This window comes from Lissotriton vulgaris, chromosome 11 (genome assembly GCF_964263255.1).
Source record: "Lissotriton vulgaris chromosome 11, aLisVul1.2, whole genome shotgun sequence".
Lineage (NCBI taxonomy): Eukaryota > Metazoa > Chordata > Amphibia > Caudata > Salamandridae > Lissotriton > Lissotriton vulgaris.
This window is the reverse complement of record NC_141699.1, coordinates 288669020-288687596: the sequence shown is the minus strand read 5'-3', so window position 1 is coordinate 288687596 and position 18577 is coordinate 288669020.

Genomic DNA, 18577 nt, shown 5'->3' with positions numbered 1-18577 from the left:
GCTTCCAGTCCTATGGTCAGATCACTTTTTAATTAATTTCCGTATTCCTTCCTCTGCTATGACTTGCCCAAGATCGCTGAAAGATGTTAGAGGGGTGGCCCGGCCATTTCCTCAAGTTTCGGCGGAAATGCTGTCTGATGCTCTCCGCCGTCATCCCTGTCAGCTATCTGGTAATTTGGAGGAAAATCTTGATTTGGTCCAGAAGTGGCTGATAGCCAGATTTGAGGAGTTAGCCCCTGGAAAGCCAGCCAAGTCTGCGGGTAGGCATGCCTCGGCCCCTTGGTTTACTCCCTCTCTTGGTAAGATGCGCCAAGACTGTAAGAAGGCTGAAAGAGCTTGGCGGCACATGTATGACCCTGGTGATAAAGTAAAATATAGGGATGCTATTAGGCTTTATCATAAACATATTATGGATGGAAAAAAGTATACCTGGAGCGTAGAATTGATGAAGCTGAAAACATGAGTAAAGAAATCTTTAGGATAGTAAAAGAGTTCTCCTCCCCTTCTTTGAGTACGCCCTCCCATTCTCACACCGAAGCTTGGATCGGCCAGCTTGGTGATTTTTTCATAAATAAAATTAAATCCATTTAGGATTCTTTCCCTTATGCTAGCCCTATTTAAGCTGCTAGCCACCTGACCACTTTACCCTTTTCACTGGAAGGGAAAGGTCCTTTTCTCTCAGTTTTTCCTCCCATGTCTTCTGCTACTTCTCTTGATCTCCTGTCTCAGCATAAATCCGGCTCGCCACTCGATCCTTGTCCAGCTAAATGCCTGGGGAGAGTAGCGCCTGCAGTTAACACCTTGCTTAATCCGCTGCTTCCCTGATTACGGGAGAGGTACCTCAGGCCTGATCTTGCCACTGCTTAAGAAGCCCACTCTGGATCCCTTATCCATGCCAATTATAGGCCGATCTCCCTTCTCCCTGCTCTGGCAAAGGTGACTGAGAAGCACGTGCATCTCTCCATCTCCAGCTTTATCGAGAGCAATAACATCTTGCATGATTATTAATCGGGTTTCCGTGCTAATCTTAGTACGGAGACAGCCCTTCTCGAGATCACCAATGCCATCAGAGAGACTCTTGACTCTGGGGGTAAGGCTATTTTGGTCATGTTGGATTTGTCGGCGGCTTTCGACACCGTTCCCCACGACGGTCTCCTTTTAAGACTCTGGGAGATTGGCTTTCGTGGGATGATGTGGAACTGGTTTAAGTCATTTCTGACCGGTGGTCTTGGCACCTCCGTTCTCCGCCGAAATGCCGTCGCTGGAGGTGGGGGTTCCTCAGGGGTCTATACTGAACCCCACCCTCTTTAATATCTATATGGCCCCTCTGGCAGCGGTGGCGGAATCCTTTGGTGCCTGGATCATATCTTATGCTGACGACACCCAGCTCCTTTTTACGTGTAATAAGGGTGAGGCCTTTGATGGTAGTCGGATCAAAGAATGCCTGGGCGCTGTTTTTGACTAGTTTCAGCGGCACAGTCTAAAATGCAACTCCGATAAATCGGAGTTGCTTTTCTTCGGATGTCCACCTGATCCCAGTTGGAAAGACATAGTGGCCTCTGGACATGTTTCCTCCTGATGATGCCTCTTCAAAAGCCAAAAATCTTGGCGTTCTGTTCGATGACGGCCTTTCGTTCAGACCCCAGATCATTGGGCTGTCTGGGAAATGCTTCACCATTTTGAAAATGCTGCGGAAGTTTCTCCCATTGTTGTCTCTGCAACATAAAAAAATCATTGTTCAGGCCTTGATAGGCTCGCGTTTGGACTACGCGAATGCCCTCTACCTCGATCTGCCCAAATATCTTCTGGCACGTCTGCAGATCGTGCAGAATTCTGCTGCAAGAGCCATCTTTGGTCTTCAGCGGAGGGCAAAAGCCTCAGAGTTGCTCAAGAGACTGCACTGGCTTCCTGTCTCTAAGAGAATTACTTTTAAAGTTTTGACCCTTGCTTTTAAGGCCCTTCATTCGATTGGCCCTAAATACATCGGGAAGCGCATGGCCTTCTACGCGCCTAGGAGGACTCTACGGTCGGCCTTGTTGGCCAAAGCCGTTGTTCCCCCCATCAGACGCGCACGTACTGGAGGTCGCTCCTTTCGATACCTGGCATCTCGGTGCTGGAATGAGCTTCCTGTTTCCCTAAGAAAAGCCAACAGTTTGTTCTCTTTCAGAAAGGAGTTGAAGACCTGGCTTTTCTCTCAATAATATTCTTTCAGCCCTTTGTGAGTTGCTGTGTTGTGTACTCTTTTCCAGTTCTCTTTGCCAAAGCGCCGGGACACTCCTCGGAGTAGCCGTGCACTATAAAAGAGACCATATAACATAACATAACACAAAAGCAGTACTACAATTACTACAAGACTACCCTTTTGACCAGGACTCACAGATGCTGTTAAGCCTGGACGTAGAGAGCCTCTACACCAGCCTTCCCCATGATGAAACCCTCCTGATCATCGAGAAGGTTCTACATTCCAACCCATGGAAATATCAAACCCCACGGGGGTGATGATGGAGTGCATTTCAACAGCACTGCCAAAAAACTTTTTTGAATATGAAGGCACCCTGTACTTGCAACAACATGGAACCAGCATGGGGAGTACTTTCGCGCCGAGCCTGGCGGGATTGTATGTGCACCACCTGGAGTCCACCAAGATCCTCCATCCTAACAATCCATTCAGGGGCAAAATCCGCACCTGGCGACGTTACATAGGCGACGTCCTAGTCATCTGGGAAGGTGACGGCCAATCAATCATGGATTTCATGACTTGGCTTAACACACAAAACGCCTTCCTTAAATTTACCCATTCCATGTCCAGAGAGTCGATGGTGTTGCTGGACTTAAACATCTATCATGAGTCAGGTTTCTTACAGACAGAAACTCACTTCAAACCAACAGCAAGGAACTGTCTCCTCCGGTTTGACAGTTTCCATCCTCGTCACTTAAGGGAGAACCTGCCATACGGACAGTTCCTTCGTCCTCCTGGAAGACAGAGCTCCAAAAAACAACACAGTGAACAGACCTGTATGTGTGACTACGTACAGCTCACTCTCCAACCAGGTCATCAAACTGGTGAACAGACACTGGCGCGTACTAACGAGTGGTACACTAGACTTGGAGAAACCTCTTTTTGCCCACAGGAGAGGAAAGAATCTCAAAGATATCCGTGTACATACGAGACCACAAACCCCAGTTATCCAACAACCACGGTTACAAGGGTTGCATGGACACCACCCATGCGGAAACTGCAACAGTTGCCACTTAACGAAGAAAAGTCGGACCCTAACTTTTAAGAATGGCACAAGGTGGGAACAACGAGTGTTCACCAACTGCAATAGCAAGAATGTTGTCTACCTCATTACATGCCCATGCAACATGTATTACGTGGGAATGACTACCCGAGCAGTAAAGAACAGAATAAATGAACATAAGAGCAACGTGAGGTGCAGAAAAGCAACCACAAAAATGGCAGCACATTTTTTGGAGGCGCAACATTGTGTCAATGAACTGCACTGGACTGTCATCGAACACCTACCCACAGATGTTGGACTATTCGAGAAGGAGCAGAGGTGGGTTTTCCGTCTGGGCACGGACACCACCGGACTTAAGGACTTCATCCATTGGGGCCAGTTTCGATGACGTAAGGGCTCACTAGTCTTGCTTCCAACCAAGAACCCCCTTTTTAGGCACCAACAAACCCTGACTCACCCTCATAATTATATCGCTCCCACAAACAATTGATATGCTAGTTTTTGGGATTATGTGCCCCTACATAAAATATCGACATATGCAGGAGCTAGCCACACTGCAAATCCCAGCGTAATGTAAGTTGAGTGAGCTCACACTCTGAGTAAAAATTCCCAATACCTGCATGGGACTGTTTTAGGCGATTTAATAGACCTAATTTGGTTCTTACACTCTTTTACAAGGTTAAACCTTCAGAGTTAGCACCTATACAACCTCCGTCTGATTTTGTGCAATAATCCAGGGTTTCTTTCCCATTACACATGCGCAGCGACATCGCGCACTATCACGCATGCGCTACATATTCAGGTGTCAGGCTCCTCCTTTATTTCTTCGGAACTGTGCTGAAAGACCCAAGCCTTCCCCTGCAGAACCACCCCAATGGCTGCGTTAAAATACAGACCATCAAGACAATTCCACCGGGGAGGGGCTGTTAGAATAAGTTCTCCCCCCGTACCCGCTGCTTCACACTCCTACAGACGTATATGTAATGCAATTGCAAAACCCTTCCTTCGTACCTGTGGAAGAAAAGAATAGGGACTAAATGCGAGTAGAGGAGACTTGAGGTGATACCAGGAATTCTGTTTCACTGTATAAGAAACAGAAGAAATATGCATAAAACTCTGAGCTTGTTAAAGACCAAAATACTCATTCATACAGGTCCTAGCAAACCCTACCGAACAGCTGACCTAACGGCACAGGATCCCTACTTTAGATACCCCTCTCTCGATTCTCCTGCATATGTAAACAAAGCAAAATAAGGTTGTGGAAACAAACAAAAAAGCAAACAAAGTTAATTCCTTCTTAACGTTGATCGCCAGTTGGTAATATTAATGTCCCTTTATACACGTGTTGCTCCTCCAATCTTTCACAATACCACGGAAAGCATAATTATAACGTGCAACACTGTTCCTGAATATTCGGCACGTTCAATGTCAAATGTTCAAGGTTAATTACACCCTCTCAGGCGAGAGAGAGACGAAAACGCTGTGACACACGCAGAAAGTGTGTTCACAGCTGAGGTTCTTTAGCAATCCACCAAAGGTCCTGAAATACACGCTACCTGCGTGTTACATGAACAGAAGTCTCAAAAGGCACAACACAATTCGTGGGACACCAGCCAAGCTTACCACACCTTCTCCTCCGGCAAAGCTGAATTATCGGCGCCGCCGCTGGAGCCGGAAGCTTCTTTATTTCCGGGTGCGTGCCTGACCAGCATCATCCGTGCGTCGCGATTCTCGGCATGCCGGGAAGTGTAGTCCCGTCTCCGGCCACCTCGAGTCTTCATGATGATCGGCGCCACTCCACACACGAGCGGAGCGGGGGTGGGGGGGGTTTCGAGCTCTGACAGTACTTCCCCCCTCACAAGGTCCCCCAACCTACGAGGGCTTGTCCGGACAGGCTTCGTGGAACCTGGCCACCAGCCAGGGGGCATGCACAGCCCCAGCGGGTTCCCACGAGTTCTCCTCCGGACCATACCCCTTCCAGGAAATCAAATAGTGCAAACGTCCCCTCACCCTCTTGGAGTCCAGCACCCTCTGTACCTCATACTCCCGGTCATGCTGCACCCAAAGGGGTACAGGCAACCGGCGACGTGAGCAATGAGACGGCTTCAAAAGGGAGACATGAAACACCGGATGGATCCGGAAATGAGCAGGTAAGCGCAATTGCACCGCCACCGGATTGATGTGTTTCACAACCCTATAGGGGCCTATGAATCTTGGATTAAATACGCTGTAACTTTTGAACCTGATATGCTTTGTGGACAACCATACCAGATCACCACACTTGTTCACAGGGCTCGGCCTACGATGTTTATCAGCCTGCGACTTGTATTTAGCTTTGGTCTGAACCAGATTACTGCGAGCGGCAAGAAGAACCTTGCGTACGTGCAACAACCTCTCTTTGACGTCCGGAAGTTTATTGCATGAACTAGGCAGCAACAGGGGCGTGAACCTGGGATGATGCCCATAGGTGCAAAAGAAAGGAGTATGCTGTGTGGACGAATGCTGGGAGTTGTTATAGGCGATCTCCGCCACCCACAAATCAATTCACCCAAGCATCCGAGTTCTCCTGGACGTAACAACGCAAATACTGCTTTAGGGTTTGGTTCAACCTCTCGGTCTGCCCATCAGTCTGCGGATGAAAACTGGTGGACAAAGAGGACGCTATTTGCAACTCTGCACACCAGGTCTTCCAGAAACGGGCCGTGAACTGTGCCCCTCTGTCGGACACTATATCTCGAGGGAGACCGTGGAGCCTTACAACGTGAACCAAAAGAAGGTGAGCCAACTGACCAGCTGTAGGGACCTGCTTACATGCCACGAAGTGACCCATCTTGGTGAGGAAATCCACAACAACGATGATGGCGGTGTTTCCCCGATCCTTGGGGAGGCCGACTATGAAGTCCACTGAAAACCTCTCCCACGGTTGTTCTGGAGTGGGCAGAGGCTGGAGTAATCCTTGAGGTTGTTGTCGATTCGATTTCATCTGTGCACATGTCGTACACTCCCTCACCCACCTCTGTACATCAGGCCGCACAGAAGGCCACCAAAACTGTCTCACCACCTTTTCCAGCGTCTTCACGTATCCCATGTGCCCTGCACAAGGGGTGTCATGACACCAGGAGTACGCAAGTTTTCTCAACAGGGCCGTTGGTACAAGTACTTGATTGCCTCTTATGGGTATTCCATGTTTCATCCTCCATTCAGGATGATGCCGAATCCATGTCCTCCAGACACATGTCTGTACACCGTTTCTCACTCCAGCGAGGAAGTCTCGGGTCTGAGTGGCACCAACCACTCGAGAAGGATCGATGATCGCTCGGTCAGGGGTCAAGGAATGCATTGTCGGATGTTCCTGGCGGGTCAGAGCGTCCGCTTTCTTGTTGCTTGAGCCTGGTCTGAGGTGACAACAAACCTAAACTCCTCAAAAAACAACATCCAACGTAATTGACGTGGCGTAAGATGTCTCGCGTCCCGCATGAACTGTAAATTCCGATGATCGTTATACAAAGTGACCATTTGTTTTGCACCCAACAACCAATGTCTCCATTCCAGGAAGGCCTCCTTAATGGCCAACAATTCCTTCTCGGCGATTGTATAATTGCATTCGGCCGCACTCAGTTTCCGGGACATGAAAGCGATAGGGTGCAACACCCTAGTGGTCTCTTTCCTTTGAGACAATACCGCTCCAATCGCGACTTCTGAGGCATCCGCCTCTACCACAAACGGTAAGTCAGGGTTGGCATGGATCAATATCGGTGCCGTGGAGAAGGAGCTCTTTAACTGTTCAAATGACCGCTGCGCCTCTTGGTCCCAAACAAAGGGGACGTTCTTCCTTGTAAGGCGAGTTAACGGGGTCACCAGTCCAGAAAAATCATGAATAAATCTCCTATAGAAATTAGGAAACCCCAATAGGCATTGTATATCCTTGATGTTGCATGGCCGTGGCCAGTCTGTAATAGCCTTGAACTTATGTTCAGCCATCACCTGTCCCGAAGGGGTAAGCATCACTCCTAGGAATTCCAAGGTGGTAACGTGGAACTCACATTTAGTGATTTTACAGTATAGATGATGTGACAACAGAGCTCTTAACACCTGCTTTACATGTGTTTTGTTGTCATCCATGGAATCCGAGTAAATCAGGATGTCATCAATGTACACGACAACATGATGGTCCAAGTATTCTCGCAACACCTCGTTTATGAAATATTGGAACGCGGCCGGTGCGTTACATAATCCAAAGGGCATTACGAGATACTCATAAAGCCCATACCGCGTCTTGAATGCTGTCTTACACTCGTCGCCGTGTCGTATTCGGACAAGGTGGTATGCTCCGCTAAGATCCAGCTTGGTGTACACGGTGGCCGATCGCACTTGTTCCAACAGGACCGGTATCAAGGGCAACGGTTATTAATTTTTTACCGTGATGGTATTCAAGGCTCTATAGTCAATACAGCATCTTTTCTCGCCATTGGCTTTCGGAATAAAAAACAGTGGCGAAGCCGCTGGGGACCTAGAAGGCCGGATATATCCAAGGGCCAAGTATTTATCTAGGTAGGCCCGTAAGATCTCGTTTTCAGGCAGAGTGAGTGCATATATCCTGCCATTGGGCACCCCAGATCCTGGGATTAAGTCAATCCGACAGTCATATGAGCGATGAGGAGGGAGTGCTTCGGCCTTCACATCGCTGAACACCTCTTCATATGCTTTATAACAGGGCGGAAGAGAGACCTCTTTTTCTGCGGCAGTGGCCACCTGTAGTACTGAAGCCAAAACCCTTGAAGGATTCATCCTTTCTTGACTGCAGTGTTCTGTACAGAACACGGATCGAAAAAGCACCTCACCGGAGGACCAATGGATTTAGGGTTCATGTTTCTTCAACCATGGGAGTCCCAATATGACCCCATATTGAGGCACCTCTATGATGTTGAAGGATAATTCCTCATGGTGTATGTCTTTGTAGGACAAAACATATGCCGGAGTATGATACAGGATGGGTCCCGCATTCAGTTCTTTACCATCTACGGCATAAACCATTTCCGGATGTTCTTTGGTGATTAACAGCGCCCCTAGGCGCTCGGCTTCTGAAAAATCCATGAAACACCCGGTAGCACCCAAGTCGATCATAGCTCTGATGTTTCTTTCCTTTGATGCAATTACTATAGACATATGTAAAAACAGGTGTGTCTTCTCAGAGTCTTTGTCTGGGGTAATAGAAGGCATGGTTATTCTGCTTGATGGGTCACCTTCAAGCTTTGTAGTTTTCCTGCTCCGTTGCAGTGGTACCTGCTGCTACGGATCCGCCTCTGCTCTTGCCTGGCTTGAGTTTCACCGGACATTCCCTCAGGAAATGTCCTTTCTTCCCACAATATAGGCAAAGACCCTGCTTCTGACGATATTTCTTCTCGCTCAGCGTCAGAGAGGCACGAACAGCCCCGATATCCATCCCCTCTGGCGCTGAGGCAGGCTTCTCCCCGTGTCCTGAGTGTTCATACGGTAAAACCGGCTTTTCTTTTGTCCTATGATCCCCTTTTTGTTCCTTCAACCGGTGATCCAGGCGCAACGCAAGATCGATGAGTGCAGAGCAGGTACGAGGCTGTGGATCGATTTGAGCCAACACATCTTTAAGGTCGTCGTTCAGGCCTTGATAGAAAAGGGCTGATTGCTTGTCTTCAGGCCACTCCGTTTCCGCCACCAGACGACGGAAGTTATTCAGATATGTCACCAAATCTGAACCGCCCTGTCTTAACTTAAGTAGGTACCTATCAGCCGAGAAAGTCTCAGCTCTCCTATCAAAGGTTTTCTCAAAAGCAGCACGAAAGTCATCCCATGCATAAAGTAATGGGTCATCTCTTCGGACAACCGGAACCGCCCATTGGGCAGCCTCACCCCCTAAATGGGAAATCAGAAACGCTACCCTCGCTTGATTCGTGGCAAACATCTTAGGTTTGCACATGAAGTGCAACAATACTTGTGTTAAGAACACCTGTACCTTACTGTTCTCACTGTAAAATCTTTCTGGTGGGGCTAAGGGTATCTGAGCGGGCATCTCCACAGTTACTATGGTAGAAGGAGCAGGATTCCCCCCTCCCGTAGCCTGAGGTGACAGGGTTCTGTCCATTCTGGCTTTCAATTGAGCGTTCTCCGCTCTAGCAGCCGCCACCTCTCTATTGGAGGCCGCGAGTTCAGCTTGAACCTGCGCTAGGGCAGCCATCACATCGTCTAGCGTGGTCATAGCGTCTTCCAGCACAGTCGAAAAGAGAGATTTTGCGTGGGCCGATAATTCTGTCAGGCTCCTCCTTTATCTCTTCGGAACTGTGCTGAAAGACCCAAGCCTTCCCCTGCAGAACCACCCCAATGGCTGCGTTAAAATACAGACCATCAAGACAATTCCACCGGGGAGGGAAAGGAAGGGGAACAGCGGGGAGGGAGATCAGGAATGACAAAGGAACAGGCTGTTAGAATAAGTTCCCCCCCCGTACCCGCTGCTTAACACTCCTACAGACGTATATGTAATGCAATTGCAAAACCCTTCCTTCGTACCTGTGGAAGAAAATAATAGGGACTAAATGCGAGGAGAGGAGACTTGAGGTGATACCAGGGATTCTGTTTCACGGTATAAGAAACAGAAGAAATATGCATAAAACTCTGAGGTTGTTAAAGACCAAAATACTCATTCATACAGGTCCTAGCAAACCATACCGAACAGCTCACCTAACGGCACAGGATCCCTACTTTAGATACCCCTCTCTCGATTCTCCTGCATATGTAAACAAAGCAAAACAAGGTTGTGGAAACAAACAAAAGACAGCAAACAAAGTTAATTCCTTCTTAAAGTTGATTGCCAGTAGGTAATGTTAATGTCCCTTTATAAACGTGTTGCTCCTCCAATCTTTCACAATACCACGGAAAGCATAATTATAACGTGCAACACTGTTCCTGAATATTCGGCACGTTCAATATCAAACGTTCAAGGTTAATTACACCCTCTCAGCTGAGAGAGAGACGGAAACGGCGTCAATGCGAACATGGAGGTCGTGCAGACCCGAATAGAAGGAATAATCCCTGTCTGTTGGGTGTTGGGCGCGCCATGCGTCCGTCAGGTCCCACAACCCCTGCCAGTTTGATCTGTGTTTTGCCAGTCTGTGACACACGCAGAAAGGGTGTTCACAGCTGATGTTCTTTAGCAATCCACCAAAGGTCCTGAAATACACGCTACCTGCGTGTTACATGAACAGAAGTCTCAAAAGGCACAACACAATTCGTGGGACACCAGACAAGCTTACCACACCTTCTCCTACGGGCAAAGCTGAATTATCGGCGCCGCCGCTGGAGCGGGAAGCTTCTTTAAGTCCGGGTGCGCGCCTGACCAGCATCATCCGTGCGCTGCGATTCTCGGCATGACGGGAAGTGTAGTCCCGTCTCCGGCCGCCTCGAGTCTTCATGATGATCGGCGCCACTCCACACACGAGCGGAGCGGGTGGGGGGGGGGGGGGGGGGTTTGAGCTCTGACATCAGGATAGTGTCTACGGTATGTTCGCTACTCCCACGCACATGCGCACAGGAAAGGGAACGCCCAAGACATCCGCGCAGAACCGGCAAAACAATCTAGGGATACACTCCTTCTTTGGGCATGATCCGTTTTGAATTAAGCAGCAATTGAACTCATAATTTGTAGTATATAAGGGGGCAAGTCTCTATCACTCGGCATTACGTCGGAGCTGCGTTGAGGGGAAGGCAGCCTACCGGGTCTTGCTGAAACCGTGAGTTTGGTGCTTAGAGAACAAGGGAATGATGCCTACATTACTCGTGAGTGGTACAAACAAAAACCTGAATTGAGCTTTCTAATATCCTTTAGGTTGCCGCATTGAGCCGGAAGACAACCCCCAATACCACGCAAAGGCTCATGAGGCTATCCAGCCTTAGTATATAAGTAAGCATTGTTAAAACCAATCTTCCTCCTGAAATCCAACCACTAAGGAGAAGAATATGACTTATTCATTTAAATGTGTGTGTCTATGTCTTCGTGTGTGTCCTTGTCCCTTTTTCTTTTCAGGGTTCTAGACCTCAACTGTTCCTATACTACCCTTTGTCTTGAACAGGTCATTTTTCCCTGATCAAAAGCTACGTCCTATTGTGATGGTATGATTTATTTTGCTTTGTCTCTTTACAGGTCCTGTTTTATGAACGCCAATTGGGCGCAACAGACTAATATATTGAAACACCATTAGGAACATTACACCTAATGTTTATTTAAAATTTTTGTAGAATTCACTTTTACATCTACAACACATGTGAGTAAGGTGAAGAGAGTTGTGCATATCCTCGTCCTGAAGGAGTTTTTACGCTCCAAAACATGTTGACGCACTTTCTGAGGTTGATGTAGCTTAATACACAGTAACAACCTCACTCTGCACCCTTTTTAACGATACCGCCGAGGGCTTAATATATTTTATTTTTCTTCCTACGAGCCAGGTATCTTTTCACCATCACATTTCAACACCTCACCACTCACACTTATTTTCCTTACACACACCAACACATAGTACACTTCAAGTGCTCCTACGTAGGCGTGAGTCGTAGCACGCCGCATCCCGTAGAGGGGTGCGAAGACCCCAATGATGAAGCATGACACCAAGGGGCCTGTTGGTGTGTGAGGGGTATTCAAAACAACACTATGTGCTCCCCACCATTGTAGGGACCACTACCACTGGCTGAGTGGATTCCATTCTGTTTATGTAAATTGTCAGGGGAGATCGAATCCACTTTCCCTCTCCCTCCCTCTTTTGTTAGATAATTTGGTATACTGAGGTCACCATGGTATCAGTGGGTGTGGTGGAAGTTGATAAATTGGCTACCCAGCCCCCATGAATGAAAAAGTACAGGCAATGGCCAAAAATCGATGGAATTGAGGTCACGGCTCTGAGGATACATGGTGCAGCATAACCATGGTTACATCCAAGCTGTTTTCCCGGGACCAAATCATTCCTGAAGAGATGTACCAAATAGCAAACTCTGACATTGATGCAAAGTTCCATTCAATGGCAATGGAGAACTTTGAATGGGGAGGAGTAACTGGCCTGAAGAAGGTGGGGGTTTCGCCTTCCATACCAGTGTAATGTCTGCTGAGAAATGACCTGCAAACCTCTGCCTGGCAAGTGTTGAAAGGAAGGCTGATGTAGCAATGCTGGGCCTCCCTGAGTGGGTGCATGTAACAACAAGAGCACAATCAGCCTTACAGGGAAGTCAGGGGGACACGAAACCTGGAGGAATGACTCAAGACCCTTGGAACAATTGCTAGGGCAGGAAGTCAGGTCAGCCAGCTACCCAAAGTCCTCAGGCCTATAAGTAGCCTAACTCTGCGGAGAAAAGCCTTGTGCCTGAAGAGAAGGAAGTCCACTTGACTTAGTTGGCAGAACATCAGGGGGCAGGTGGTCCCTCCAGGGAGGATATGTGCCAGTAGCAGGGGACCTGCCTTACCCTTGAAGGACTCAGGCAATTGCCTAAAAGGCAAGAACAGCCGGATGAAATTAGTCCCCATAGGGTATACTTGGATGAGGGAGTTCTGTATTGTGAGGCAAGGGATCCAAATCCAGGGTAAACTGGGAGAGAGGTGGTTCCTCCAAAATACAGCAAATTCATCCTCAGCCTGGTCAATGACATTCAACTAGCTTGTTATCTGGGGCAGACAAAAACCTGGGAGAGTTTGGTCAATCACTCTACTGGGCCCAGATATCAGATAGGGTGAGGGATTTCCTTTGCTCCTGTGTCATCCGTCAAGTGAGTTGCAAGACAGAAGGCAAGCCAAAGGATCTCTTGATACCAGTAACCTTGGCGGAGATAGTCTCTCAGAGCATGTAGATAGATATGATGGTCCCCTTGACCCACAGACTGTATCTGGGAACAGATTCAACCTAGTGGTAGTGGACCATGCCACCACATACCCAGAAGTCACTCTACTTAGGATAGTCACTGCACCTACAATGACATGGGCCGACTTGACATTTTTACCAGAAGGGCCTTCTCTAAGGAGGCTAATTTCAAACAGAGGCACACACTTCATGTCTGCCTATCTGAAAGCAATGTGGGATGAGTATGGTGTTTCTTACAAGTTCTCCAACCCCTTACCGTCTCCAAGGTAATGGTCTAGTTGAGAGGTTCATTAAGGCTATCAAAGGCATGATAATGAGTTTACCAGAGAAACTCAGGGGACAGGAAGTTCTTCTTCAATGCATACTGTTTGCCTACAGGGAGGTTCCCCCAAAAGGAGTGGGATTCAACTAGGCCTGGGCGGTTGAACTCCTCACCGTTCATGGAGTTTGCAGAGTTTTCTGCACTCCACGGAGCTCGTAGAGTACAGAAAACTCCATTCTACGTGGTGTAGCAGAATTTTTCCTTGCTCGTGCTCGCGAATGGTAAGTCATTTCTACTCAAGTAGCTAGGAGATCAGCGCGAACAGCAGTACACTCCACTCCACCATTTGTGGAACTCCACCGAGTTTTTTGTCACTTCACAGAGTTCTGCATAGCTGTACTCCTCAAACTCCGCTCAGGTCTGGTTTTACCCCTTTTAACAACTATCTGGGCTCCGTATAAGAGGTCCACTGAGTCTGATGGAAGAAACCCACCAAGGAGCCATCACTGAACATAGTGGACCATCCAGAATGGCAGAGTGCACGAAGAGGGCAAACAAGAATTTAGAGGCCAGTCAGGATCTTGATGAGCACAGGTATGACCAGAAAGCCTCCTTGGTAGAATACCAACCAGAACAGTTGGTGTGGGTTTTGGAACCTGTAGCCCCTAAAGGCATCAAAGACAAAGTGGACTGGGCCCTACCTAATTCTGGAAAAGAAGCTGGAAGTCACATCTCTAGTGATTGATTGATTGAGCTTTTATTCGATATGCAAGATATCTTGTAAGCGCACACAAACTACAGCCATTTACAAAATTACAAAAGACATTATTAAAAAAAGCAATATTATGTGCACATTTTAAAAAAGATAAAAGGACATATAATGCCAGAATAAATTAAGTAAGAGTGGATTAAACCGCTATTGCCAGTCTCTTGCATCGAATCAACCAAAACTGTTTTAAAAATTTGGCTATACCACAAACAATAGGGGGGGAAGTGTCCGTCATTAGGATGCGCAGGGCTACTAGATAACTACGTGTGCCCATATTGCGGCAGAGGGGTTTAAGCCAAAAGCGTCTGGGATTTGCATAGTCCGGACATTCAAATAGGATATGCGTAATGGACTCTATCCTAGTAGGACAACATGCACAAAAAGGGGACATGTGAGCACCTGATTTCCACTTAGACACCAGAGCCCCAACTGGAAGGGAGCCCACTCTAAATTTAAAATACAGTGCTCGATCGACTGGAAGAGTAATTAGGTCCAGATAAGGCTCGTAGACTACTGCATCTTTTACTGTTAAAAAGGCAGCTGTGGATTTACAATGTTCAGAGGTTGTAACTAGCTGTTCCGCAACCCAATTCCAATAATGTCTCTTCAGAACCTCTTTTGGTGGAGCCGATCTTGATAACCAACAATCCCCCAGTCCAATTTCCTCCAAGAGTTTTTTGGTGTCTCTCAGCCATCTAGTTCTTGCCCAACCGCCCAAGCTTATTATCTCCGCCAACCCTTCAGCATACGATTTTAACTCTTCACCCCTCCAGATGCGTGTCCATAAAAGGAGTGGGCGAAGCTGGGCTTGGTCTTTAATGTTCTTACAACCTGTGTCCAGCAGCACAGGTACTGTTGGGGTGCTCATAGGGATGGCGATTAAGGATTTCAAGAGCTTGCTCTCTGCTGTTGCCAAGGAGTCCAGACAGCAATGCCCCCACAGTTCGGCCCCGTACAAGGCTGATGTTACTACCTTAGCCTTGTAGATTTCAATTACTGGTGTAAGCGACCTCCTTGGTGATGCCCGGAATTCCCTCAGGAGGGCACCTCCTACTCTCTTGTGGTTGAGGACCATCTTAGCAATGTGAGGTGTCCAGTTCATGCTATCCGTGATCCGAATTCCGAGGTAGTCAAATTCGGATACTTTCTCCAAGGCAACAGAATTGAGAATAGGAGGGCGGCCCATTTTCCTTGGAGGATTTAGGACTAAAAACTTAGCTTTGTCCACGTTGATTACTAGGCCCTTTGCAACACAGAAGTTCTGGAAACGGGTTAGCAGTTTATGGAGGCCTTGCGGAGTCTTAGAAATCAAGAGCGTGTCGTCCGCAAAAAGCAAGGTGGGGATCCGCACTCCTCCGAGACAGGGGGCGTCGGCTGGTTCTTGCTGGAGATATTCCACCACCCCATTCACTTTTTCAATGCATACTGTTTGCCTACAGGGAGGTTCCCCCAAAAGGAGTGGGATTCAACTAGGCCTGGGCGGTTGAACTCCTCACCGTTCATGGAGTTTGCTGAGTTTTCTGTACTCCACGGAGCTCGTAGAGTACAGAAAACTCCACTCTACGTGGTGTAGCAGAATTTTTCCTTGCTCGTGCTCGCGAATGGTAAGTCATTTCTACTCAAGTAGCTAGGAGATCAGCGCGAACAGCAGTACACTCCACTCCACCATTTGTGGAACTCCACCAAGTTTTTTGTCACTTCACAGAGTTCTGCATAGCTGTACTCCTCAAACTCCGCTCAGGTCTGGTTTTACCCCTTTTAACAACTATCTGGGCTCCGTATAAGAGGTCCACTGAGTCTGATGGAAGAAACCCACCAAGGAGCCATCACTGAACATAGTGGACCATGTACTAGGCCTTCCAGAATGGCAGAGTGCACGAAGAGGGCAAACAAGAATTTAGAGGCCAGTCAGGATCTTGATGAGCACAGGTATGACCAGAAAGCCTCCTTGGTAGAATACCAACCAGAACAGTTGGTGTGGGTTTTGGAACCTGTAGCCCCTAAAGGCCTCAAAGACAAAGTGGACTGGGCCCTACCTAATTCTGGAAAAGAAGCTGGAAGTCACATCTCTAGTGGATTTATCTACCCTCATCACAAGGTAATGCGAATCAACAGGTTCAAACCACACCATAATAGAGCAGAAATGATCATGGCCATGGTGACAGATGGAGGGGAAGAAGAGGAAAGTAAACCTTTTCCTCACCGACTGCCAAGTAATGCCAGTGATGGCTCAGTTAATGGATAGTCCTCTTCTCCAATTTGATAGACCAACAGCTAAGGGATTGTTACAACTTGTTGAAACAGTTTTATGGTCTGTTCTCCTTAACCCCTGGTCTGACAACTTGGTGTGTTCATGAAGTAGATACAAGAGACAGCCTGCCTGTCAAAAGTAAAATGTATAGGCTGTCAAACCAGGTCAAAATTAGCATCAAAGCTGTGGTTGCCAAGGTGCCAGAGCTTGGGTGTGGTTGGGCCCTCTAACAGTCCTTGGCCCAGTCCTGTCATGCTGGTGCCTAAACCAAAACCAAAATGTGGGAAAACCTAAGATGAGATTCTGTGTGGACAACAGAGACCTGAATACAGTCACTAAGACTGATGCCCACACCATACCCCAATCTGATGAGCTCAGAGAAAACATGTTGGGGTCCGGGAAGTACCTCTGTACATTTGATTTAACTACAGGCTATTGCTGCATAGTCCTCACACAAGGAGCTAAAAGGAGGGCTGCATTTTTAACTCCTGATGGCTACTTCCATTTTAAAGCAAAGCCCTTCTATTTGAAAAATGCATCTGCCAGAGGTTTGTGAAAAGAGTTGCCTCGGGCTTGAAAGCTTTCAGAGCAGCTTATCTTGATGTAGCTGTATTTACTTTCACCTGGGAGGAGCACTTGGTCCACCTTCAGGAAGCGCTTCAGGCCCTGCAACAAGCAGGACTGACTATTAAGGCAAGCAAGTGATTAAATAGGGCAAGACTTAGCAATGTACATCGGCCACCAAGTGATTGGAGGTCATGGATAGCATCTTCAGCCCTAAGTTCCAGTTTAGAGCTTTTCGTGGCCTGACTGGGTATTACAGAAGGTTTGTAAAGGGGTATGGCACTATTGTAGCACCATTGACAAAACTCACTTCCAAGAAACAGCACAGAAATGTCATTCAGATTAAAGAGTGTCAGAAGCCTTTTAACATCCTAAAGTAAGCTTTGTGCTCAATACCTGTCCTAAAAGCACCCAACTTCAGTATTAGTTTACTGTTTAGACAGATGCTTTTCAACGTGAGATTGGGGCAGTGTTGGTACAGGTAAATGATGAGGGCCAGGATAAGCCAGTTGCCTTGATTAGTAGGTGACTCCTCTCCAGAGAGCAGCATTGGAGTGCCACTGAGAGAGAAGCCTTTGCTGTTGTTTGGTATCTGAAGAAGTTGGGACCCTATTTGTTTGGGGCTCACGTCAGAGTTCAAACTGAGCACACACTTCACAGGTGGTTTATAGAGATGTTAGAAGAGAACCCCTCACTGATGAGGTGGCCCATTTCTGTGCAGGGTATGGGATTTACTGCAGAACACAGACCTGAGACTGACCATGCGATTGCAGATGGCCTTTCCAGGTTCTTCTGCCTAGATGATGAGAACTACCAGAGTGTAGGTCAGTTGCTTATCAACTTTCGTCTGGAGGGAGGACATATAAGGAAATGCCTCTTTTTGTATTATCACCCCCAAGATTTTGGACTGATGCTCTTGGTTTTTTGACTCTTAAGTCACCCTTTATATATATAAGTATATATTCGGCTCAGAATTCACTCGTACAAAAACACAGAAATTCTGCAGTTATAGTTACCTCAGCTAGCTATAACTTACGCCCCCACAATGCACTGCTTATGGCCTCACATATTGTATCACCTATGACATAGCCAGTGACATCACTGATGACATCACTTCTGACATCTCAATGACATCACTAATGACATCACTCATAACATCATCCACATAATCACTCGCATACCTACTTACAACCAATAGAAAGTCTCAGATGCCCACTTCCAGTCCCACAAAACCACTCACATACCCATTCACAGACACATACAGGCACTAAGTCATTCATTGAGCCACTCACATGCCCAGTCACTCACTCATACAGCCTCTCATACAGCTTCTCACTCACCCATACAAGCACTCACACACTCACTCACATACCCACACACCCACTTATACAGCCATATAGACATCCATACAGCTATTTCCACTCATTCACCTATGCAGCCATTCACACAGACACCTGCTCTCCATATTGCCATGGCACTTATACTCCAAATGACTTAACCAACACCCACTCAAACAGCCTCTCATTCATACAGCCATTCAGACACACACGCACTCAGCCATACGGTCACTCACACACCCACTCACTTACCCACACAGCTACTCTTACACTTATACAGCAA